Source organism: Muntiacus reevesi, chromosome 12 (genome assembly GCF_963930625.1).
Source record: "Muntiacus reevesi chromosome 12, mMunRee1.1, whole genome shotgun sequence".
Lineage (NCBI taxonomy): Eukaryota > Metazoa > Chordata > Mammalia > Artiodactyla > Cervidae > Muntiacus > Muntiacus reevesi.
The window spans coordinates 38,087,362-38,114,005 of NC_089260.1; the positions used below are offsets into that span (position 1 = coordinate 38,087,362).

The following is a 26,644-nucleotide window of genomic DNA, read 5'->3' on the forward strand; positions in this document are numbered from 1 at the left end:
ACTCAGGAAGCCAAACTTATTTCTCTCATTTGTTCTCGTACTGTAGGTTCTTTTAAAACACCATGCAGTTGCCGTACTGAATTCTTGTTGCATTGCATTTCTTCAGGGCTGTGGAAGAGACCACATGAAATAATGTATTCAGATTCTAACTAAATTAATGCCTATCCATAAGGTCCTATTACTGTTTTCATGCTCTAGCAAATAATGTAATATATCTGTGCTTATATCCATGTATATCTGAGACTTTTCACATTCACTTTAAATTATATGGTTAATATTTTATTCCCCCAAATTATAAGATAAAATAAATGCTCTTCTTGAGTTTTTATGCTGATGACTTTTTGTAAGTATAGAAGATTTTAATTTTATTCCAGATATGTAAGATAAGGTAGCAATGTTTTGCCAGTTCGAGTGTTTTAGGAAAGAAAAAACCCATTCAAACACACGGATGCTCCTAATTCACACACTTAAGCTCTGTTTGCTTAAATTTCATTATAGGTTATGGCATTCTCAAAGAATTAGCTGTGGGCAAGGAATAAATCTTTATTCCCTGAGAATAATCAAGTGAATCACCCTGGGATAGGAAAACAGGAGTGAAACAAGGATTTGAGTACTTTCAAGCCCAGTATTAGATTTGAGGACCCTTGTCTGCCTACACTACAGGATTTTAAACAAAAAGGTATCCATTTACCTTAAGAAGTACAAAGTTTATTTAAGAGCCCCTGATTTCTTTAGAATATGATACGAGTCTTGGCATTGAGCAGAAACACGTGATTTCACAACATGTGTCCACATGTGGTTCACGGACTCCACATGTGTTCTGTCAATGGGTCCTGTGACCTTGCTGTGGATCACATGTGTTTTACATATGCTTTGTATGGTTCACATCTGTTTTAAACATTTTTTTTTCCTCTGACAGTAGACACTCTTGTTATATTACCATTTGCTATAATAATTAAATTCAAGGAACTGAACTTGAGAGGATTTGTGGGGGAGGGCATTTGTTAGTTTTGATTTATATTTGGTGCTGTGTTGAGTGATACCCATTATAGCTGCTTATCGTATCTCTTTGTAGGCATACTGTTGCTGCGTTTAACCTCACTGAAGCCAGACTAATCCAGAGATGTTCTTAAATTCCTATGACTCATATGAAGGCTATCATTTTAGAAGAGACCTTGAAAACATACTCTGGATTTAGGAGGAAACAAACAAATAAAAAAAGCCCTGACATTTCCAAAAGGAAAGACTTCTTTTTAATTTTATATTGTAGATTCAGAGCTTAAAGCACTTAAACACATAGAGTAAGTAATATAATATGAGTCATATAACAAAAATTAAATTTAAATGAAAACCTTTTGTGGTATATTGTAGTCACAAAGAAGATACAAAATGAATGTGGACACTGGACTGTTTTACTTATTTCAGGAGAAAAGAAAATTCATTGTAATTCAATGAAATACTTTCTATTATAGTACACTTAATTATCTCCTCCTTTTACCCCCAGGAAGTATCTTTTTAAAACTCTCAGCTGTATCTGAATACAGCTACCAATTAAACAGGGAAGTAATACTTTTTATTAATTATAGCATATTTGTTTATATCCATCTTTATAGAACATTCTAAAATTAGAAACTTGCCCCTTGAATAAAGCAATACAGAGCTTAATGAAGTCTGAGAAGCAGTGACTCTATTTTGTATCTTTTCTTGATGTGTGGATGTAATGCTCATTAGTGCTAATAATTCTTGGAAATAAATGAAGAATATTGGTTTGTGGCTATCTTATCTAAACACTGAGTAGGAACGTGGCGCTCCCCAGCCAACAAGGTGCCTAATGTTCAGTTGGCCAAATGTTAAAAGAGATTTGGTGCTGTAGGCGATTAAATCCACAGCCTGCCCCTGCGGACCAGGCAGCCGTAAATAAGCATTTTAAAAGAATCTCAGCCTTTAATGAAGAACAGGGGAATTTCGATCAGTAATCAGAAACAGCTTTGGAAGTATAGGGACAGTGGTATGCATATTTTGATTTGGTGCATAGAACATGCATTGTTTTAGAGACATTCCAAAGAATGGATCCCACTATACTAGTAAGTTCCACGGGTTTTGGACCTCTAAAGAATTTAGAGGAATCCATCTAGAGTAAAAAGAGGCATCCTGGCAAGAAATGCTTATACTTAATTAAAAATAAATGGCATAGAATGAAATGAGACAAAGAACATGTACATTAGAAGAAGGAAAATATTTAAAATACAAAGTGTAGCACTTCTAATGCCTGCAGGTATTGCCTATGAATGTGTGTACATATTTAGAAAGAGCTTTACAATATAAAAGAAAACATGCTTTTATCTTTTTTTTTTTTCAGCATTTTTTTTTTTTAATATTATTTTATTAGTTGGAGGCCAATCACTTTACAACATTTCAGTGGGTTTTGTCATACATTGACATGAATCAGCCATAGAGTTACACGTATTCCCCATCCCGATCCCCCCTCCCACCTCCCTCTCCACCCGACTCCTCAGGGTCCTCCCAGTGCACCAGGCCCGAGCACCTGACTCATGTATCCCACCCGGGCTGGTGGTCCGTTTCACCATAGATAATATACATGCTGTTCTTTCAAAACATCCCACCCTCACGTTCTCCCCTAGAGTTCAAAAGTCTGTTCTGTACTTCTGTGTCTCTTTTTCTGTTTTGCATATAGGGTTATCGCCACCATCTATCTAAATTCCGTATATATGTGTTAGTATGCTGTAATGTTCTTTATCTTTCTGGCTTACTTCACTCTGTATAATGGGCTCCAGTTTCATCCATCTCATTAGAACTGATTCAAATGAATTCTTTTTAACGGCTGAGTGCTTTTATCTTATAGTTTGTAATAACAAGCATATTAATGCAGTATATGAAATCATTCAGCTAATGAATCATCAGAATTCTCAGGAGGAAATACAGTTCCATTCCCATGTAGTTAAACATACTTAAAACAGACTAGGAAAACATTAAAAGTAAAGGCAAGTCAGAGGAAAAAAGTAAGAATTGGTAATGGGAGCAACACAGTTAGATGGATGAAATGAAAGTAGATTAAAATGCTTCATCTTGGGGATCACTATTCTAACTAAACTGAATAGTCAAAGTTTGTCAATGTTTTGTTTTATTTTTCTCCTTCTGCTTGGAGTCAGTGTTCACCCCATACATCTTGTTGCTCTTGAGATTGAAATTTAAGAAGCTATGGATTCAGAAGTATAATGTAAGGCAAGTAATGTCTATATGTGGAGAAAGGTCGAAAAGTGGTACCAAGAATTGGTAAGGCTGTCCTTTGACTCAGACCATGCCGCTGCCCATCACGCTTTCAGAGATGACCTCTTACAGCACTGTTGATACCTTGCTGGGTGAGGTATTTCTAAAAGGTATTCCAGTTACTTATTGTCTTGCTCACTTTCGTGAGAGGAATGACCAACAGTATGTGGTGAATGAATGAAAGTCACAGGCAAACCCAAAACATCATGACAATAATAAGTCCATCACTTTGATCTTATACCCAAAGCAAGCAAATCTTGACAGTGTACTTCACTGTCTCCTTGATCCTCTCACTTAAGTATCTAACAATTATCTCACATTTAAATAAATTAACAGCTAGTTTTCTGATTCTCCCTGATTCCCCAAACAGTACATATCTCACAATTTTGCCAGCTCCTTAAAGTCAACTCCACCCTCCAGATACTCATACCAAAACACAGAGGTTGTCTATAACCTCTCTGCTTCTCTCACCACCAAATCCACTCAGTATCATTGGTTCTGTTCCCAAAGGCTGTGTGTTCAGTCACTCAGTCATGTACAATTCTTTGTGATGCCATGGACGGCAACAAGCCAGACGTCCCTGCCCCCCACTATCTCTCAGAGTTTGTTCAAAGGCAGTATACTCTGAATACATACTATTTTCCCATCTTCATCCTTGTTACCCCCATCCAAGGTATTATCATTTCCTGTTGGGATTATTGCAACAGCCTTCTAATTGCATCAGTTCTTGCCCTCTTTCAGTCTATTTGCAACACATCAGTCAAAGACTTTGCAAGCCATGGTTAATGATGATTTTTTACTCCCATTCTTCAATGCTTGCACATTCCACTGAGAGTAAAAGCCACATTTCTTTAAAAAAAAAAAAAAAAAAACCAAAAAAACTGCATGATCCCATCTTCCGGAGAGTCGCAATCATTTCTCTTCCCTCATTTTGTTCTGGACACTCTGACTTCTGCAATGCCCAATACACCAAGCACGATTCTGCTACAGGGTATTTGTGCTTACTATTACTTTTCCTTCAAACATTCAGGGCTCAAATATGCCCTTGGATTATTCACTCTCTTCTGTAGGTTTGTTCTCAAATGTTAACTCATTGGAAAACGAACACTCCCTAGCTCTTGCAATTTTTCTTCACAGCATGTATCTCCAACTAATATGGCATTCATATATCCACTGTATCTACCGTGGTATCAGCCATATAGTATTTAGTCAGTAAACTTTTATCAAATTAGTAATGCCTTCATTATAAGTGAAGAAGAATAAAGGCCTGGAAATCTTATCAAGTCTCAACTTGTCACAGGAAGCTACAGACTAAAGAGCTAGAAAGTAGTGTCCACAAAAGGCAACATCAAAAAAAAAAAAAAAAAAAAAAGAGAGAGAGAGAGAGAGAGCTTTAGCTGTTTGTTCCCAGGACTGTCCGAAGGCTGTTGAAGGACACAGGACATTCAATGGGAAAACAGACATCAGACATCCTTCACATGTTTCCTCTCTGCTAGTGATTCTTTTTCTTGAACACACAGAAGATTCTAACTTTATGAGATAAAGACTACAGCCATCTTGTTCTCAACAGTGAGGAAGGACTTCAAGGTACAGAGATTTTAAATAACTTGTCCAAAGGCACTTGGTTAGAAAATGTCAGAGTCGGCGTTGAAACAAAGGCAAGAAAGCTTAGGACCTTCTCTCTTAAAAACTGTAATATATTTCATTGAATACTTTTGTGGTCAAAGAAGACTCATACACTTCTCACTTTATTACTTAATAGAATTTCTGGAATTTAAAGTTTAAGTAATTTTGAGATTATTGTGACCCTACCAGCTAGGCCCTGGCACCGCCTGAGATTTTGAAACCTTGCAAAACTCACAAAACATGATGGAATAGGCATCTCTGTTTTACTTTTTTTTAAACTGAAGTAGAGTTTATTTACAATGTTGTGGTAGTTACAAGTGTACAGCAGAGTAATTCAGTTATACATATGTATCTGCACATGCATGCTAAGTCATGTCAGCCGTGTCTGAATCTTTGCGACCCTATGGATTATAGCCTGCCAGGCTCCTCTGTCCATGGGATTCTCCAGGCAAGAATACTGGAGCGGGTTTCCATGCCCTCCTCCAGGGGATCTTCCTGACTCAGGGATCAAACCCGTGTCTCTTGCATTGCAGGAGAATTCTTCACTGCTGCACCACCAGGGAAACCCAAGATATATATCTGTAGATATATAGATATGAAAATGAAAGTTAGTCACTCAGTCGTGTCTGACTCTTTGTGACCCCATGGACTGTAGCCCACCAGGTTCCTCTGTCCAGGGAATATTACATATATATATATTTCATATTCTTTTAACTTATAGGCTGTTATGACACATTGAATAGAGTCCCTTGTGCTATACAGTAGGTCCTTGTTGGTTGCCTATTTTACATACAGTAGTGTTTATCCCAAACTCCTAATTTATTCCTCCCCTAATGCAAAGTAGATTAAGCCATGAACAGTCAACTTTAAAAAGATATAATTCTCAATGAGGATGATTATGCACTTAGACTATAAGCCTAAATGTGTTTACTTAATCCATTCATTGTAGAGTAAGAACTGGCCAATTTTTGCAGGAATGACTTTAACCACCTTGAACTTATTAATAGAACTGTTACATTTGGACAGCTTCTGTGATTTACATTTTATACATTTTATAAACCCAATAGACTATCCCATAGCATCTAGATACTTATTATTTATACAAGAAAGTAAGATTTTTTTACACCTATAATGTCCAATGGGCTTCCATTGTCACTGACGGTAAAGAAACTGCCTGCAATGATCCCTAGATTGGGAAGATCCCTGGAGAAGGGAATGATTACCTCTCTAGTAGTCTTTCCTGGAGAATTCCATGGACAGAGGAGCCTGGTGGGCTATACAGTTCATGGGGTCACAAAAAATCAGACACGGCTGAACGATTAACACACTTTCACTTTCATAGTGTTCAATATGCTGTGCTATGACTTTGTACTCACAGTTGTATGTTGGTGTGGGCAAATATCAGATGCATACATATACATGCCATAGACACATACGCTTGCATTTCTCCTTGGAAATATTTGGCAACGCACACAAGGTTGGATAATGCGTTTGCTGTTAGAACTTGGCCTTAGTTCTTGAAAATATATTTATTAGCTATGAGAAAAATTCTTAAATTCAACTTAAGGAAAGAAGAATCTCTTTAATTTTTGTTTATTCTTCCTTAGATGCTTTACCGTCTGAGCCACCATGGAAGCCCAATCCTAAAGACAGAGGACACCTAAAAGTTTATAGTACGATTTTCCCTAGGACTAAACATGAGACACAGAAATTTTCAATGGTTGTGCAAAAGGTATACTGTTATTAAACAGCAAAGAGAGAACTTGATAGTTGGTGTGTGGCTTCCCAGTCTATTGCTTTGTGAATGTACAGATCAAGAGACCTGGGACAAGTATTTACCTTAAATAACCAAGCTGCAGGCTTCTTAGAGACACATAAAGGTTCTCTATGGCTCCCAGGAGTCCTTTCTGTCACTATTATTGTGTCACATATCTCTGACCCTTCTTTTAATTTATTCCCTTAATTTTTTGTGTCTTTTTATATGAAATGAAACACTGACATTTCAAAAAAAATGAATGCATCAAATGATGGTATGTTTTGAATTTAAATGTGTATGTGTAGACAGATAAATAGATAGACAAATAGATCTCATTATTTCTACTACATCAATAGACATTTAATATTCAAACTCAGAACTCAGATACCTAGGGAGAGGTGAGTCTGGGAGTATACAGATGAAGATAAGCCACCCTTTTCTTTTCACATCAAAAATAGAAAAATCCAGTCTTCTCTCCTATTTTTTTTCTTGATTTTTAACAGTAATTCATCTCCTATTTTTCAGCACTGATTGTTATACTAGTCTTTATACATATATGTGTGTGTGTGTGTGTGTGTGTGTGTGTGTGTATTCATACATTCAGCTGTTACGCTTTTCCCATAGAAAACACTTCACTTGGCTTCTTTTGTGGATAAACATTTAAAGCAAAAGATGAACAAAGTAGGAAGTAGGTATGCTGAAACACCATCTTTCCCAGTGTATTGCTGAGTACTCTAAGCTCTGAAGAGCTTTTAAGAAATATAAGCTCTTAATGCTAAGATCATTTTTGTGTTAACAAATACTTTTCTATAAAGTCAACTCTCCAGCTGTATAAAATATTGTTTTATTTATTTGGGAGTTTAAAATTTTTTATTGCAGCCAAGACATCTATCTTTTATGATGATGCATTTTGAATACACAGTTGGGTTAAGCCTTACTACTTTGGTCTAATAAACAGAGAGATGAAAATTGAGCAGCTGGATGAAGCCAGGAAACTCTTGACTTTTGTGTCACTTGCCTCAGCCACCTGGTTGCCTACAAAGAGATCCTGACCTATGTCATAGAAGCACTGATGTGGAGATTAAATAACGAATAGCTGCAAGTGATTTTGAAGGGCAACTCAGGATGACTTTAGGGTGTTAGTTTACCCTGAGTGCCCCGTGAGAAGTCAAAGAGCAATCCATTGCACTTGTACCGTGGCGTCAGACTTGACTCCTGGCAGGTAACCAATACTCTTTATTTTGATTATAGTAGGAGGCCAGGATTAAAAAAAAAAAATACTCACTTAAGGATGAAATTATATTCAGTCCAAATGATGGAAGATCTTACAATTCTGAGCTTTTTTTGCCGTTCTTTGTCAAAGTGAAAAGGACTTTAATTCAGTTCAGTTCAGTTTAGTTGCTCAGTTGTGTCTGTGAAAAGGACTTAGAGAAAGCCAAAAGATGTTCATTTTTTAAAAACTTTTAATTTCATAAATGCTGAAGTAAAACACTATCTTCTTGGGCTAGGGCTTTGTTATATTGTTTTCTTTAAAATATAAAGAACAAATTTTTGAGAGTTCTTAAAATTAAGAACAAATTTATTAAATTAATTGAAAAGGCTGATACCCTTTTTCTGTATAGACTCCATAAGATTTGAATATGGGTTATTTTGTGCAAAAGGATATAGACAGTTACTTAATTGAATGGTAAATAACAATCAAATGATGAAACTGCTTTAAAACGTATGTCTTAAAACTTAAATAAATTTATTCACACCAATTTTTTTTAATCTTCAATTGTAAGAGAAATTTGTTAACAGTGATTTAGCCATTTCTTTGGAATCTACTTACCATACTTCTTGAAATGCGTGCTTGTGTGTTCAGTCATGTCCGACTCTTTGCAATCCTATGGACTGTAGCCCAGCAAGCGCCTCTGTCCACGGAATTTCCCAGGCATGAATACTGGAGTGGGTTACCATTTCCTACTCCAGGAGATCTTCCCGACGCAGAGATTAAACCATGTTTCCTGTGTCTCCTGTATTGGCAGCAAGATTATTTACCACTGTGCCACCTGGGAATTCCTATTCTTGAAATAGTTTTCTATTTTTTCAAAGCAAGGGTAATCCTTCCATTCCCCACTTCTCCCCCCTGCCAGCACAAGTTCTTGTTATCTCATATCTGGGCTATTTTCTCCTTCTCACCAATCCCACCCCTTCCAGGCCCTCCTAGACAACATCCCACTCCATCTATTATCATCCATGTTATGTGACCTTGGGCTTCCCCAGTGGCTCAGCAGTAAAGAATTTGCCGGCAATGCAGTAGACGTGAGTTTGATCCCTGGGTCAGGAAGATCCCCTTGGAGGAGGGCACAGCAACCCACTCCAGTATTCTTGCCTGGAGAATTCCATGGACAGAGGAGTCTGGCGGGCCACAGTCCATGGGACTGCAAAGAATCAGGCACAACTGAAGTGACTGAGCACACACACACCTATGACCCCCCATCTCCTAGAGTACAGAGTTCAAAGCCCATATTCTTGCTCTGAAACCATTCCACATTTCCTTTTCGTCTTCCCAATTTTATCTTTGCTTTTATTTTTCTGCACAAAACTTTCCAGCCAAATGATTTTATTAATTAGTCCTCTTGAGAATTAATTCAATAAGCACCTACTTATCATCTACCTTGTGTAAGATCAAGGCTCTTGTGTCTGTGATGCTTCTGAAGCTACAAGGCAGCAGCTCCCCAACCCACCTGGTTGTGAATATGCTCTCCCTCCAGTCAATTGCTCTTTTCCTAGTTTCACTTGAAGACTTATCTGAAACATTCTAGTCTTAAGGATCGAGACTCTTCTATGTATATAAAGACTGTATCACTTTATCAACATATTTGCTGTATTAGCTAATTTATAGAAGATCGGGAGCTTGTGTCGTGTGTTTATTTCTAGCCTATATAGGCTGTTTGCAATATCCTTCCTGTGTGTGTGTGCTGGTTGCTCAGTCGTGTCCAACTCTATGTGACCCCGTGGACCTTGGCCCACCAGGCTCCTCTGTCCATGGAATTCTCCAGGCAAGAGTACAGGCATTCCCTTCTCCACAGGATCTTTCCCACACAGGGATTGAACCCAGGTCTCCTGCATTGCAGGAAGATTCTTTACTGTCTGAGCCACCAGAGAAGCCCATCCTTCATTTAATACAATCTTAATAATCATTTATTGAAAGAAAACATAAGGAAGTAAAAGAGAATATGTTTTAAGTTAGATACAAGCTTGAACCCTGTTTGTGCCCCTATCTAGCTTTCTTTAGGCAGTTTTATTTAATTCTTCTGAGTGTTTTTTCTTCATTTTGCAATGGTCATGATAATAAATACTCCATAGGGAGCTCTGAATGCTAAATATTTAATCACCTTTTTCTCTTTAATATGAAGAGGAGCTGAAACTAGAACTTGTGGATTTTTTCTTTAGATTTTTTTTTTTTAATTTCAAAGAAAAGATTACAAAAGAATCATAATCCATTCTTGCTACAATCAAACATGAATTGTCTTTCTGGTTTATGTACATGTTTAACATTTACATATGTGTGATTGCATTATGGCTGATTTTCTTTGAACTGAGGTTATTGTCTCAAAAGAAAGTCTGGTTTTAATATTTAACCATAAATAGAAGAAGTGCATTTCTGCTTGCAAGTGTCATTAGACATAAGAGATTAAAGATTTGTCCATTTGAATCATAATTGCCTAGTAACAAATTTCATAGCGGAATATTAACGAGTTCAGATAGTAGCTAAGTTTCTCAATGGCTCCATCTGTGGTGTATACTGCTGGTCACTCAGGAAGAAGTGGGTCTACCTCTCTGGATCATGGCGCAGCATTTCCACCTCATATGCCACAATCCAGCCACCCAAATTTAGAAACTGTAAGTCCTGACACCTTGCAGCTCTCAGCAAAGGAAAACTGTCACCATAGGAAATAAAAGTGCCAACCTCTCAACCAGAGAGAACCAGTCATGGTAGTTGGTTCTGCAAACCACCTAGATACTTCCTGAGTTTTAATAATAAATGATAGCTTGAGATCACAAACGTGGTAGATACTGAGCATCTTTCTCTAGATCCTGAAGCATCACAATGCCTGAGGGTTGTGCAGGCAACTCAGGGACTTGAAAAAGCAGAAAATATAGATGTCCAAGAGAGAAAACATTAGCAAATTCATTATTATTCTCACCTCAGAAGGGGAAACGACCTGAATAACTATGAAAAATGAAAGAATAACATTTTTGATTTGGATGAGATACAAATTTGGGATTCCCAGATGGCGCCAGTGGTAAAGAATCTATTTGCCACAATGCAGGAGATGCGGGTTCGATCCCTGGGTTGGGAAGATACCCCGGAATAGGAAATGGCAACCCACTCCAGTATTCCTGCCTGGAAATTTCCATGGACAGAGGAGCCTGGAGGGCTACAGTCCACGAGGTCACAAAGAGTGGCACATGGCGATGAGTGCAATGGTTATGACTACCTCTTATCTGCTTTCTTCTTTTTTTAAAAAAGAGCTTTTTGAAAAAATTGTGTTAAGATAGGAGGGATGCGTGCATGCTCAGTCTTGTCTGACTCTTTTGTGACCCCGTGGACTGTAGCCCGCCAAGCTTCTCTGTCCATGGGATTTTCCAGGCAAGAATACGAAGCAGGTTGCCATTTCCTTCTCCAGGGGATCTTCCCAACCCAAGGATCAAACCCACCTTTCCTCTGTCTCCTGCATTGGCAGGCAGATTCTTTACCACTGTGCCATCTGGGAAGCCTCACGGCAAGGTATACATAGCATAAATCTTCCTGTTGCAACCATTTTAAGTACACAGTGCAGGGTTTTAAGTAACTTCACATGATTGTGCAACAGTCACCACTACCCATTCCCAGAATTATTTTTAACATCCTGTCCTGTACCCAGTCAACTCTATTTCTCCCTTCTTCCCTCCTGATTCCAACTTTGGCAAACCACTCTCCTTCTTGCTGTCTGTATGAATTGGAGGACTGCAGGTACCTCATATATTGACTTTCTTTTCTTCACCTTTCACTCCTAAACATATAGTGTTTAAAATGTGTTGTCTTTGGAATGTGGACTTCATTACAAACCACTCACTAAGAAGTGCTGCAGCCCAGGGAGAATTCCTATGCTGGTGGTTTGATCTGATTCTACTCTGAGCAGCCCAGCCTGCTACTGCCTCCAAGGATGGGGGCTCGGTGGGCTGGCCTCCTGAAAGGCCCCACGGGTTTACTTTGAGAGACTGTTATGTGACCCTGCTGAGGCAACCTTCCGATCACAGATGCCCATGCAAAAACCTTTACCATTAGAGTGTAATGGAAAGCAGATTTTAACATTCAGGGAAAATGTGATTTCAGATATATTAAAGATCTTTATGTGGAAAAGGCATCTTTTTAACTGAGTCCCCACAGGAAACACGTTTCCCCTTGGGTGTTATGTAACATAAGCATGATTCGGTCTTCAAGATAGAGTTCAGGCAATTTAATGGGGGACAAGCAACAAACTCGAACTATCCAGACTTGAACTTGAAAGAAGTACAGATGGAAAAAATATAAAATGATCAAAATTTATATAAGATTGCTCTGATCAGGAAATCAGTTCATCAAAAGAAATGGTTTGCAGAGTATTTACAACTCCATAATTTAAGATATTCTTTTCTCCATAAGCTGCCTTTTAATGCTTCATTGCATGATAGATGCAAGGTAGAATACTATACATAATAAATTCCTACAATTGACTAATCCTTTCATAGTTATTTGTGTGTATAGAGAATAATGTATTGCCCTGCAGAGAATACCAGGTTTTAATTCACTTAAGGGACTTCATCAACATAAAAATTGGAAAAATATGTGTTAATTTGCTCTTGGATCATCTGTCAGTGTTATTATCATTAGCAATAATAATCATAATATTGTATACACTACTCATAATTAAATCATTTTTCCTTTTCATTCATATAATGCTGAAGGTTTTCCACACTCATTTCTAAACATACAAACGTCAGTGCTAAGGTACTACAAAGGTATTAAAACTGAATTTTTATGCATTGATCTAGCAGGAAGCAGTTTCCCCTGATGTCAGTGAAAGAAAATTACTGGTTTATTCTCTGTGCCCCTTTCCAGAGAAATAAACTTGCATTTATGTTATAAGCAGCCAAACAGCATCTTTTATATATAAAACTTTAGAGTCAAATGCCAGTACTTCGATCTGATATAATTCTCTGATAAGCATTATGGTATAATGTGTAAAATGCCAGGTAAACAAAGACTTATAGGAAGAGAATTCCTCAAGGGAGACCAAGATCCAAACCTGTCAATCAAAACCTCAGGCACATTTCTACCCCTACATCCAGCCAGTGGTATTGCTACTGAGTGAGCAAGAATATAATATTTGAATAACTGTAAGGCACACAGTAGACCTTTGTTATGACCTCTGGCTTTGCACATAAATAATATCTTCACAGGGGGAAAATCATCAGTCTGGAGACAGAGAATTTGAAGAAATTCTTTGCCAAACATTTGCCTGTGCCTATTTTCCATCATTCCCCGTGCATCCTGAATGATCTCAGAGTTTACAAGCTTCAGTTAACTCCTGTAGTACCCATTTTGTATTTCACATCCATTTTATTTTTTTATTTATTTTTTCTTTCTTTTTTTTTCATTTATTTTTATTAGTTGGAGGCTAATTACTTTACAATATTGTAGTGGTTTTTGTTATACATTGACATGAATCAGCCCCCCCTTCCAATCCCCGCTCCCACCTCCCTCTCTACCCGATTCCTCTGGGTCTTCCCAGTGCACCAGGCCCGAGCACTTGACTCATGTATCCAACCTGGGCTGGTGATCTGTTTCACCCTAGATAATATACATGTTTCGATGCTGTTCTCTCAAAACATCCCACCCTCGCCTTCTCCCACAGAGTCCAAAAGTCTGTTCTGTACATCTGTGTCTCTTTTTCTGTTTTGCATATAGGGTTATCGTTACCATCTTTCTAAATTCCATATACTTGCGTTAGTATACTGTATTGGTCTTTATCTTTCTGACTTACTTCACTCTGTATAATGGGCTCCAGTTTCATCCATCTCATTAGAACTGATTCAAATGAATTCTTTTTAATGGCTGAGTAATATTCCAGGGTGTTATGTACCACAGCTTCCTTATCCATTCGTCTGCTGATGGACATCTTCCATGACCTGGCTATTATAAACTGTCACATCCATTTTAAAATAAAAATGATTCATCACTGTTTAACCTTTACCATTATCTTTCTCTCTCTCAAGTTAAACTTGAACTGTAATGATCATTGCTAAAAATATCGATCATGTTTTCATGAGATATTGAGGAAATCCATGTCTTTCTTACAGACAGACTAGCACCCCAGTTCCTGTTGGTGAGAAATTTGGGGGCTGTTATAAAAAACTAAGCAGTATTTGCAACTGTCTTTTGCTTATCTTTCCAGTTAGGCTGATTTTCTCATTGTTCCAAACACAGCAATCTGTTTTCTGTTTTCCAGTCCATGCTTTTTGTATTCCATTCTGCCCTCTGAAATAGTCTTTGTCCTCTTCAGTGACAATCCTAGCAATCTTTTATAGCTGAACTCCTCTCTGAAGATTTTTTACATCATTTCAGACAATTTTATCAACATTTAATAGGTATATTACTACTTTTGCTCTTGTAACTAGCTTGTATGTTTGCATGCACAGATATATCAGACCACTTTTTAAATCAAATATCAACTGCTTGAGACCCAAGGATGTATCTTCTGTTGTTTTCTGTAATCTCTTTAATGCTATTGAGTCTTATCTCACTAAAATCCATCCTCCTTTTAAATTATAAGGAGATGTGGTACACATATACAATGGAATATTACTCAGTCAAAAAAATGAGATAATACCATTTGCAGTGACACAGATGGATCTAGAGATTATTATATGAAGTGGAATCAAACAAAGGCTAATATTATATGATATTGTTTATTGTGGAATCTAAAAAAAATGATACAAATGAATCATTTGTATCTGTATTTACAAAACAGAAATAGATTCACAGACCTAGAAAACAAATTTACGGTTATCAAAGTGGAAAGGAGGGGATCAATTAGAAGTTTGGGTTAACAGATATCATATTATATAAAATATACAAAAATTATATATATAGGCTTCCCTGGTGGCTCAGGCAGTAAATAATCTGCCTGCCGTGCAGGGGACCTGGGTTTGATCCCTGGATTGAAAAGATCCCCTGGAGAAGGGAATGGCAGCCCACTCCAGTATTCTTGCCTGGAGAATCCCATGGACAGCAGAGGCTGGCGAGCTATAGTACATGGGTTGGACATAAGTGTTGGACATAAGTGACTATGCTTCACTATATATATGTGTGTGTGTGTGCGTGTGTGTGTCTGTGTGTGTGTGTGTGCATGTGTGCATGTGTGTGTGTCTGTGCATGTGTCTGTGTGTGTGTCTGTGTGTGTGTGTGTCTGTGTGTGTGCCTGTGTCTCTGTGTCTGTGAGTGTGCGTGCGTGCGTGCATGTGTGTCTGTGTGTGTGTGTCTGTGTGTGTCTGTATCTGTGTGTTGTCTGTGTGTCTGTGTGTGTGTGAGTGTGCATGCGTGCGCATGTGTGTGTGTGTCTGTGTGTGCCTGTGTCTGTGTGTGTGTGTCTGTGTGTGTCTGTATCTGTGTGTTGTCTGTGTGTGTGTGTGTGTATGTGTCTGAGTCTGTGTGTGTGTCTGTGTGTGTATGTGTATGTCACTTTAGTCATGTTCGACTTTCTGTTACCCATGGACTGTAGCCCACCAGGCTCCTCTGTTCATGGGATTCTCCAGGCAAGAATACTGGAGTGGGGAGTGGGTTGCCATGCCCTCCTCCAGGGGATCTTCCAGATCCAGGGATTGAACCCACATCTGCTGGGGCTCCTGAATTGCATTCTTTACCTCATGCCACCAAGGAAGCTATATATATATATATATAAATATATATATATCTCATGGAATCATCTTGCTGCATACCCAAAACTAATACAACATTTTGTAAATCAACTACACTTCAACAACAATTAAAAAAATAAGGTATGAGCACTATGAAACTATAAATAAATTATAAGCCATCTTTCTAAAATGATAATCTGTTTGCATTGATTCAAACCTGAAATCCTTGCTGACTGTGACAGCAGGCTCTGTGATCTCACCTGTTCCATCTCTCTAGCTTCATCCTAAAGCTTCATCCTTTGCTTTTGTGCTCTTGTGGTCAGGAATTGGGTGTCTTACAGCAGTGCATTTTTTATAGGTTCACCATCTCCGTATCCTGTCAATCCTTCTCATTCACCTATTAATTATAAGTCATCTTTTAAGATTCAGGTCACGCATCACTTCCTCACGGAAACCTTGTCCTTGGAGACCCCGCTGAGTAACACATGACCTCTGGCAGCATCTAAGCCTCCTTTGGGTCCAGGCCTGTGTCATATTACATAGTATTCTGAAGTTCTGCCAATGTCTCTTCTTTTCCCTGGGGGACTGTGAACTCTTCAAGGAAAAGGGGCTGTGCTTTATCTGACCCTGGATTGCTTGAATGTGGCATAGGACTGGACTGTAGCCTGCCAGGCTCCCCTGTCCATGGAATTCTCCGGGCCAGAATACTGGAGTGGGTAGCCTTTCCCTTCTTCAGGGTATTTTCTCAACCCAGGGATCGAACCCAGGCTCCCGCATTGCAGGTGGATTGTTTACCAGCTGAGTTACAGGAAAGTCCTATCACATGATAAACAGGTAACATCCCACAGAAGCGAGGGTACAAGATTGCTACCTTCCTGCTTCTCTAGTACCTTGTGGTTTACTGTCTGGGGCTGAACTTCAGCTACACTTTTAAGTAGCTTAATAACGATGACCCATAAAATAAGTAAATGCGTTTGTAAAGTTTTCCAGAAGTGGTTTATTTTTATTGTGTGGAGCTTTAGCAAGTAACATTGAGTTTTAGCTTGATTTTATTATGAATAAATATGGACCTTTTTAAGGCGGTTGGTGATGAACCTTGATTTTTTTTTTTTTTTTTTTTGCTTCATTAGTCTGTGTCCTTGCTGAAGGTGGTCACAGGTTTAGGCAAACCCAGAGACTATTTAGCTGTTGGCTTTCTGTTTCCCTGAGTTAGCGGGTGACTACTGTCAGCTTCTTCAATTGGCTTCAAAGAATGGAACTGTTCTGGCTTCAGTCCACTTTCACCTGTCAGCTCCGGGATGCCGGACTGCTCCTGGGAGAATCACGGAAAAGTGGATGAGCCCCTAAAAAGAGACATGATGGTGGGGAGAAGGCATCCAACAGAGGATCCAGAAACAGCCAAGAAGCGAGATTGACCAAAGATGGAGTTATATGCGGAGATTGTTTTTCATCTCAAAATGTGCCATTGTATTCTACACTCTCCTAGAAACATTTCAAGTGCTCCATTTCCATATATTGTATGTTTGCTTATTTTCACTTCACGTTCTTCATTCCCATTGAATTACGTGTTAATCTATTAACTGTTGCTCTTTGGTACTTCTATCACTTTATATAGTCCCTTAAAAATTGGAAGTAGAAGTTTTCTAGTGTGTTTTCCTCTTGGTCCAACTTCTTTTGAATCTATCCCATATATGCAGAAAGATCTCAAGTGTGTGGGCCAGTCCAAATGATACCAAATCCACATTACTGAAAGCCTACACTCTAGAAAGACCTCAAAGACAAATGGGTTGTTCACTGTTGCAGGGACCACAGTCAAATCTATCTACAGTAGTTGCAAGGAGACTTCTTTAGCCCTATTTTCATATTAATTCAACTAGTGTTTAAATTTAACTGTATTTCTCTAGTTGATTTAAATAAATCATTTGCTTAAAGTATTTGGTTTCAGTAGCTAATTTGTATCCTATGATATCCCTATATGTGGAATCTAAAAAGAACTGATACACATGAACTTACTTACAAAACAGAAACAGACTCACAGTCTAGAGAAAGAACTTTTATGGTTGAAGGATGGGGAGTCGGATAGTTAGGGAGTTTGGGATGGACATGTACACACGGCTGTATTAAAATGGATAACCAGCAAAGACCCAGTGCAGAGCACAGGGAAATCTGCTCAATGTTATGTGGAAGCAGATGGGAGGGGGGTTTGGGGAAGAATGGATACATGTATGGCTGAGTTCCTTTGCTATTCACCTGAAACTGTCACATCACTGTTACTTGACTATACCCCAATACAAAATTAAAAGTTAAAAAGTATTCTAGAGAGTTTAATAAGCGTGAATTTTGTTTGCCCTGACAATTAAAATACATGAATCAATCTCCTGTTTGTACAAATGCAGAATCATTGCTATCCCTAATAATGTAAAACTCTGACAAATTAGAGATCACTACTCCTAAAGGTAGATTGACCACAAGATTTTTTGGGGCCTAAGAATCAGCATTTGTCTCAGGCACATTTAACATCCATTCATGGCAGAAGGGTCAGGTTTTTTTTTTTTTTTCCTGTTTGATATACAATTCTAAGGGGACATCATGTTTGCTTATATTTCCTGTTTATAATTTTTTTTTAAATATTATTTTATTAGTTGGAGGCCAATCACTTTACAACATTTCAGTGGGTTTTGTCATACATTGACATGAATCAGCCATATAGTTACATGTATTCCCCATCCCGATCCCCCCTCCCACCTCCCTCTCCACCCGACTCCTCAGGGTCCTCCCAGTGCACCAGGCCCGAGCACCTGACTCATGCATCCCACCTGGGCTGGTGGTCCGTTTCACCATAGATAATATACATGCTGTTCTTTCAAAACATCCCACCCTCACGTTCTCCCCCAGAGTTCAAAAGTCTGTTCTGTACTTCTGTGTCTCTTTTTCTGTTTTGCATATAGGGTTATCGCCACCATCTATCTAAATTCCGTATATATGTGTTAGTATACTGTAATGTTCTTTATCTTTCTGGCTTACTTCACTCTGTATAATGGGCTCCAGTTTCATCCATCTCATTAGAACTGATTCAAATGAATTCTTTTTAACGGCTGAGTAATATTCCATGGTGTATATGTACCACTGCTTCCTTATCCATTCATCTGCTGATGGGCATCTGGGTTGCTTCCATGTCCTGGCTATAAAATACAACAAAAGAGAATAGAGGGATTGAATATTTGAACTGTTCCTTAACTGTATCACTGATTTTGGGGGGAACATGGTGTGATGGCTTTTATATATTCTCTACTTTTTCCCCCCAGTTTTATTGAGATGTGATTGACATATGACATTGTATAAGTTCCATAATGATTTGATACATGTTTATAATGTGAAATGATTACCACAGTAAGTATAGTTAACATCTGTCACCTCACATAATTACAAAATTGTTTTTCTTTGTGAGAGAACTTTTAAGATTTACTCTCTTAGGGACTTCTCTGGTGGTCCAGTGGCTAAGACGCAGTGCTCCCAATGCATGGGCCTGAGTTTGACCCCTGCTCAGGGAACGAGATCCCACATGCTGCAACTATGAGTTCCCATGCTAAAACACTGCAACTAAAACTCCTACATGCTGCAGTGAAGATCAAAGATCCCACATGCCACAATTAATAACTGACACAGCCAAATAAATACATATTAAGAAATATTTACTCTCTTAGTAGTTTCCAAATATACAAAACAGTATTATTAACTCTGATCATTATGTTGTATATTACATCCCTAGGACTAGAAATTTACACCTTCTTATGGTGTAGCCATGCATTCCAGGAAACAAACTCACTCAGAAGGACAATGTAGATAGTGGAGTGCAGTTTATTATACCGGCGTGCCCAAGGCAGTGTCTCCTCTTAGGCAAGGACCCCGACCAGTTTTTGTGAAAACCTTATATACGCTAAGTGTACGTGCCCAAACCCACCTCCCCAAATTCCCTGAAACTAGTCTGAACAAAGGAAAAGAAAGATACAATCAAAGTTACCAGTGATTCATATGTCTTAAGCGTAGGTAGTTAATAGTGGACAATACCAGTAGGCCTGTGGTCATACCCCAATAAGCATAATAGAATTTATGATTCTATTCAGTTACACAGATAATTAGGGTATTCTTTCAGGTGACGAGAGTCTAGGTACAAGCCCTTGGGCTCTTCCATCCAGGGGGTCTGGATTGCCAGTTGATATGTCATTTCCATAGATACGGGGCATAAAGCTCAAAATCCACAGTCCAGCCCCAAATGGAGTCCTGCTTTCAAGATGTAGCTTATTCCGTCTGTTTCCTTCTTCATTTGTAGTGTACCTCTACCCCAGCTCCTACCTCTGGAAACCACTAATTTGATGCCTTTTTAGGAGTTTTTGTTTTTCCAGATTCCACATTTGAGATCATGCACTGTTAGTCTTTCTCTGATTTATTTCACTTAGCATAAATCCTGCTCTACTTTCTCAAAGACTCTGTTATTTGCCTTAATTTAATAACAATAGAAAATATTTATTGAAGATCCCTATGAATATTAAGACTAAATTTACAAACTGTCTCACGCATTTGCACAATGTTGCACAGAGTCATTTAACTAATTTCTCTTTTGATTACACATTTCCTAACAATATATTCGAATCCCAGTTGATGTTTAGTGAATTTTCTGGCTACTTTGGCCTCACAGTTGATGAAATTTGCCTGTAAAAGTTGAGAGAAATGATGAGCTGTATTTTTCTGTTTGTTTGACCAAAATGTTCAGTTCAACATGCCTTAGACACTAGCATTTATTGATATTTTTGCTATGATGGTTAAAGTATTTGCGTACCTTCTGTTAATGGTGAGATCACCACCTTGCTACAGAATTAACCTTGCCTTCAGTTAAAATGTGACTAAATGTGGTGCGGCAGAAATGGCTGGCCTCTTCTTTCTTCACTAGAGAATTGCTGTTATTGTTCAGTTGCTAAGCCCTGTCTGACTCTGGGATGTTCCCAAGGACGGGATCATGCCAGGCCTCCCTGTCCCTAGCTATCTCCTGGAGCTCTTGTGAACAAAAAATTGAAAGAAACAAAGTAAATTGTTGTGATTTAAATAATTTATTATGTGGATCTGTGTAGATCTTTCATTTTTTTCCCTTACTCCTGGGATTCTAGTTGCTTTTCTCTTTTTCTTTTGTACAGGATACAGAAGTATTTAGGGCCAATTTTGTTCTTCTACAATGTGAGAGAAATACCAGTTTAAACTTATGTAACAATAGAGGATTGGGGCCATAAAAATGTGATTACGAATTGGGGAATATGCCTTGCATAAAGTGAGTCAGAAAAGATCTGGAATTTTCCTAAAGACTTATACAGACTGAAATAAAGTCTGGTTATAAGGTAAAAGAATTCTGAGAGACAAACCTTCAGTTAAACCAAAAAAGAAAATAGCTATGGGGTAACATTTTAGTCAATAAATCTAGAAATATTTTCAGAGTTTCAGTTTCAAAAAGAAAAAAGAAAACCAACAAACTAAAGAAGTGTAAGAGATCTAAGAGATGTGGCCAAATGACATTTCTTGGAAAATATAAGTGAAATTTTTATTTGATAATTTATATCAGTATGGACTCATGAATATGTATTCTATTCTAAAGTAAAAGCCAGGGCTGCTATATTAATTTTGTTCTTGTGTTGGTTAGTATGAGCTTCTACTCTATATTCAAAAGAATGTTTTAGAAGAAAAATTAGCTATGCAAATATTCAAGTAAGTGGAAAAAGAACATGAGAAATCTGAAAAATGTTCAAAAGAATTAATAATAGCAATAACAATTAACAAAATATAAACATAATAAATAAAACTAAATCCAGTACTTTAAAGAGACAAAGATATATTCTATGTAAACCAATTTTTTAAAAAGGATATTAGGTTTGAGATATGAAAGAGACTGAGAAATCACATGGCTACTAATTATAGCCAATGATGTTAATAAATTTTAAATGCAATTTTATAGAAAAAATTTTAGACACACACAAATTCTGAAATCAAGTTAGGCTAAATTGAGAAAACACAATCGACCAGTGCTATAGAAAATGTTAGAAATGGTACTTTATGCCTCTGCTAAAATGTCTCCTCCATTGGATCCACTCTGACCACTGTATTTAAAATTTTAGTTCCTCTTCTTGGTTTGTCATTCTCAAACCCTACACACTGCCCTACTTTTAATTTTGTTCCATTGCATTTATCAACATCCAAGATACTACACTGCTTGCCTATTTGTTACACTTGTTGTTGACTGTCTCCCTTGCTAAAGTGTTGTCTCAAAAGCTTGAAATTGCTTGTCAGTATTGTTCACTGATACATCCCAAGACTCTAGGACATTTTCTAGTATACAGTAAATATTCAAAAGTTTTTGTTGAGGGACTTCCCTGTCAATCCAGTGGTTAAGACTTCACCTTCCATTGCAGGGTGGCAGGTTCCATCCTGTTGGGGAGCAAAGACCCCACATGCCTCAGGGCCCAAGCACCAAAACATAAGACAGAAGCAGTATTATAACAAATTCAACAGAGATTTTAAAAAATTGTCTACATTAAAAAAAATCTTAAAAATATCTTTGTTGAATAATAATAAAAGGATGAACGTATTATAAACAGGATTGCAATGAACATTGGGGTACACGTGTCTCTTTCAATTCTGGTTTCCTCAGTGTGTATGACCCTCAGTGGGATTGCTGGGTTGTATGGCAATTCTATTTCCATTTTTTTAAGGAATCTCTACACTGTTCTCCATAGCGGCTGTACTAGTTTGCATTCCCACCAGCAGTGTAAAAGCGTTCCAGGACATGAAAGCAACCTAGATATCCATCAGCAGATGAATGGATAAGAAAGCTGTGGTACATCTACACAATGGAATATTACTCATCTATTAAAAAGAATGCATTTGAATCTGTTTTAATGAGGTGGATGAAACTGGAGCCTACTATACAGAGTGAAGTAAGTCAGAAAGAAAAATACCAATACAGTATATTAATGCATATATATGGAATTTAGAAAGATGGTAACGATGACCCTATATGCAAGACAGCAAGAGAGACACCCATGTAAAAAACAGGAGAAAGCGAGGGTGGGATGATTTGAGAAGGTAGCGTTGAAACATATATATTATCATATGTGAAATAGATTGCCAGTCCAGGTTTCATGCATGAGACAGGGTGCTCAGGGCTGGTGCACTGGGATGACCCTGGGAGATGGTTGGGGAGGCAGGTGGGAGGGGGATTCAGGATGGGGAACACATGTACACCCATGGATGATTCATGTCAGTGTATGGCAAAACTACTACAATATTGTAAAGTAAATAGCCTCCAATTAAAATAAATAAATTAATTTTAAAAAAGGATTAACATAAAAAGCTTTCTTATTAAAGTAAAAAAAAAGACAGTGATACATTACATTACTATTATTGTTGCTCTAGAGGTCCTGGGCTTCTCAGGTGGTGCTAGAGGTAAAGAACTTGCCTGCCAATACAGGAGTCATAAAAGAGATGGGTTCAAACCCTGGGTTGGGAAGATCGCCTGGAGGAGGGTATGGCAACCCACCTCAGAATTCTTGCCTGGAGAACTCCATGGACAGAAGAGCGTGGTAGGCTACAGTCCATGCGGTCGCACAGAGTAGGACACAAGCTGAGGTGACTTAGCACACACAGCATTCACCAGAGGTCCTAAACTACTGAGATAAGGCTAGAAAAAATACATACCCATACGTAAATGTATATAGCAATTTGTACACATAATTTGTAAGTAATTTTGAAAAATGCAGTTAAAACATCATGTTTAAAATAGAAATAGCAAGCAAAATAAACCAAATAATCATACCCAATATAAAAAACACAAAATTTTAGTGATATATTTTAAAAGCCTTTAATAAAAAGTTCTAACTTTTTGGATGAGAAGACAAAATTTGGAACAATTTCACTTCTCTCTAAATTACTCTAAAAACATCAAATAAAATTATAATTAAAATCACACTATGATGTTATGAGAATTAGCAAGATGACTATAAAATTCATCTGGAAAAGTAAATGATAGACCTAAGACTGCAGTTGGGAAATTCATTAAAAGACAAAGATTGTAAGACTGAAATAAATCATCTAAAATTTGAAAAATTTCCACCTACAAACTGATGCAGATCATTTACAATGAAAGGACATACTCAGGTTTAACATGCAAACATAAACATATAAAAAGATTCCTAGGAAAAATTAAGCTTCGAAATATGTCTCACTTTGAGGTTTCTTCTAGACATGCCTAGCACATGTCTATGTTAAAGAAATGGACACATTTAGGACTGTAGATTATATTTTTCATTTAATATACTATATATTCAATTTGATATAGACATTTTGATTAAATGCAATATTGTCTGGAGAATAAAAATATAAATAAAAGATTATTAGGACTCGTTAAACCATCTTGTGAAGCTTAAAAATTGCAAAGCACCACAGATTCAAGAGAATTTTTCATTCAATGAAATATTTAAAAATTAAAAAGTAAACTATTACTTCAAGAATACATTAAAAAATCTGAACAGACTATGTATGAAACAAAAAGACTTCCATTCCATAACGGTTATAAAGTTTTGTTTAATTCTTAAATTTTTATAAATGATTCAATGACATGTAAACAGTTTAAGAATATAGAAAAATAAGGAAAAGGTCATGTAGATCTCTGATTTTTGAGAGTATTTCCTTTTCCTCTTTGATTTTAGTGCACTCAGATTTTGCACTTTTCTTTTAAGTGGATTTTGAAATTTATATTTGGCATCAAAAATTTCCAGTAACAATAATTGCCAAAAATTGGTAAACTATTGTAAACAAATCTAACAATTCTAAACAATTCAATTCTGTGTAGTATTATCCACTAATTTTTAAAGTGCTCTCTATAAATCTGTATTTCATTTTAAAATTATTTGATATATATATATATATATATTTTCCTGGTCAAACTTTTCAACTACTTGCCAGTTTTATTTCTTTTCTTTATTAAGAGGATAAATGTCAAGTAGTCAAGGTTGTTGAAATGCTATTGATACCTAGTATTAAAAACCGTGATAGATGGGGCAATAGAGGGGTAAGGGATTAAGAGGTAGAAACTATTGTGTGTAAAATAAGCTACTAGGATATATTGTACAACATAGGTAATATGGTTAATATTTTGTAATAACTATAAATGGAATATGATGCTTCCCTGGTGGCTTGGCAGTAAAAACCTGCCTGCAATGCAAGAGACGCAGATGTGGGTTCAATCCCTGGATTGGGACGATCTCTTGGAGAAGTCATGGTAACCCACTCCAGTAACCTTGCCTGGAGAATCCCATGAACAGAGGCGCCTGGTGGGCTACAGTCCAAATGGTGGCAAAGATTTGGACACGACTGAATGACTAAGCACAACCACACTGTCAAGGTTCATAAAGTTAGTACCAATCATTTCTAAAGATCTGGAGCACAAGTGAAACATGGATTCAGTTCACAATCTGAAAATGGAAGTTTTTGAGTACTTTCATTGCTCATAAAATATGTTACTTTTCCTGCCAGATTTCGACATTTTTTTTACCTGGACCAACCACATCTCAAAATGTTCAGTTGTAGAGATAAAGCCCCTCCATCCAATGTACAATATTATTTATAGTGTTTCTGTCATGCCCTAGGCACTCTTCCAATGTTCTAATGATCAAGAAAATGGCAAAATAGCATAGATAGGGAAGATCCGCTGGAGAAGGGAAAGGATACCCACTCCGGTATGCTGGCCTGAAGAATTCCATGGACTGTATAGTCCATGGGGTCTCAAAGAGTCAGACACTGCATAGTGACTTTCACTTTCACTTTCAGATAGAGATAGATGGAGATGTGGACATGCATGTGTATTATTAAATATTTCAGTAAGAGAGCATCAGCAAAATAATATAGGTTTCTCAGGTGGCCGTAGTGGTAAAGAATCTGCCTCCTAATGCAGGAAACACAGGAGATGCAGGTTGAATCCCTGGGTTGGGAAGATCCCCTGGAGTAGGAAATGGCTACACACTCCAGTATTCTTACCTGGAAACCCCACGGGCAGAGGAGCCTGGTAGGCTACAGTCCATGGGGTCTCAAAGAGTTGGACATGTCTGGGTGACAGAGCACACACAGCACACAACAAAATAATACAGAATCAGAGCATAAGGAAACCAAAAAGTGTATATTTGTGTTTGTGTGTGAACAATGTGAAGGGAAATATTAAGCAGCATTATTCTTCACTTCTTGACACTCAGTCTTGAGTCGAGTGTTCATTCAGGTCACTTTATTTCTCGTTGAATCAGGATTCTATAAGCACTGACATGTTTGGAAAGGTTCCATAGTTTGAAGCTGCCAGAGTCAGTGCCATAGATTTTCTCTAGCCAGAGAAGTGTAATCTGCTGCCATGTAGCATTCTCATATTTTCAGATGGTCATTCAAGACATGAAGTGAAGACCTTGATGTTTAGTCTATTTTCTAAAGAACCAGATATCTCACAACCATAAGTCACATATACTTAAATTGTCCCTGAAATACTCTGCAAAGTTTCTGCATTATTTCCCTTTTTCAGTTGAAGCTTTGCTCTGTTGGTGTTTATATCACAGATGGTATGATATCTGCTTCCTATTGTATTATTAGGTTTTTCAGAGAGAGAGGCTGCCTAATTAAAACATCATGATTTATTTAAAAAATATTGCATTCTTTCCCATCCATTTGAAATAATTTCTTGGAAATAGTGTGAAGATGAGAACTTAGGCAGAAACTGGTTCCCAGGAAACTCTCTTTTTTTGGTTCCAAAATTTCTTTTCTAAATGGAAAGCAAACTTGTAGTTACTCAGCTTCATCTTTATACTTAGAATTGGGGAATAATCCTCACCTTTCCTGTCTGACAGCTATAGTCAGTTGCCAGGTACCCATGCCATGGAAAGTTGGTATGTGAAGCTCTACATGTCAGTGAGGGCCCAAAGAAACCACTTACCCATTCCTGGAATAAGAGCACTCCAGGAAAGCTGTTGA

The 26,644-nt window shown here is 37.6% G+C and overlaps 1 long non-coding RNA gene across 2 annotated transcripts in view; it reads right to left on the reverse strand.

Annotated features, from left to right (window-relative positions):
* Nucleotides 1-5,146: 5,146 nt before the first annotated feature.
* Nucleotides 5,147-26,644, reverse strand: part of LOC136145178 (uncharacterized) — a 37,619-nt gene continuing 16,121 nt past the window's right edge. Inside the window, exons 2-4 of one of the 2 annotated variants that reach the window (XR_010658714.1) lie at nucleotides 18,623-18,780; nucleotides 7,956-8,094; nucleotides 5,147-5,493 (exon numbers count right to left, since the gene is read on the reverse strand). This is a non-coding gene — a long non-coding RNA (uncharacterized lncRNA). Of the gene's footprint in view, nucleotides 5,494-7,955; nucleotides 8,095-16,619; nucleotides 16,942-18,622; nucleotides 18,781-26,644 lie in introns of those variants that run through there. The other variant, XR_010658715.1, reaches the window with a different exon arrangement.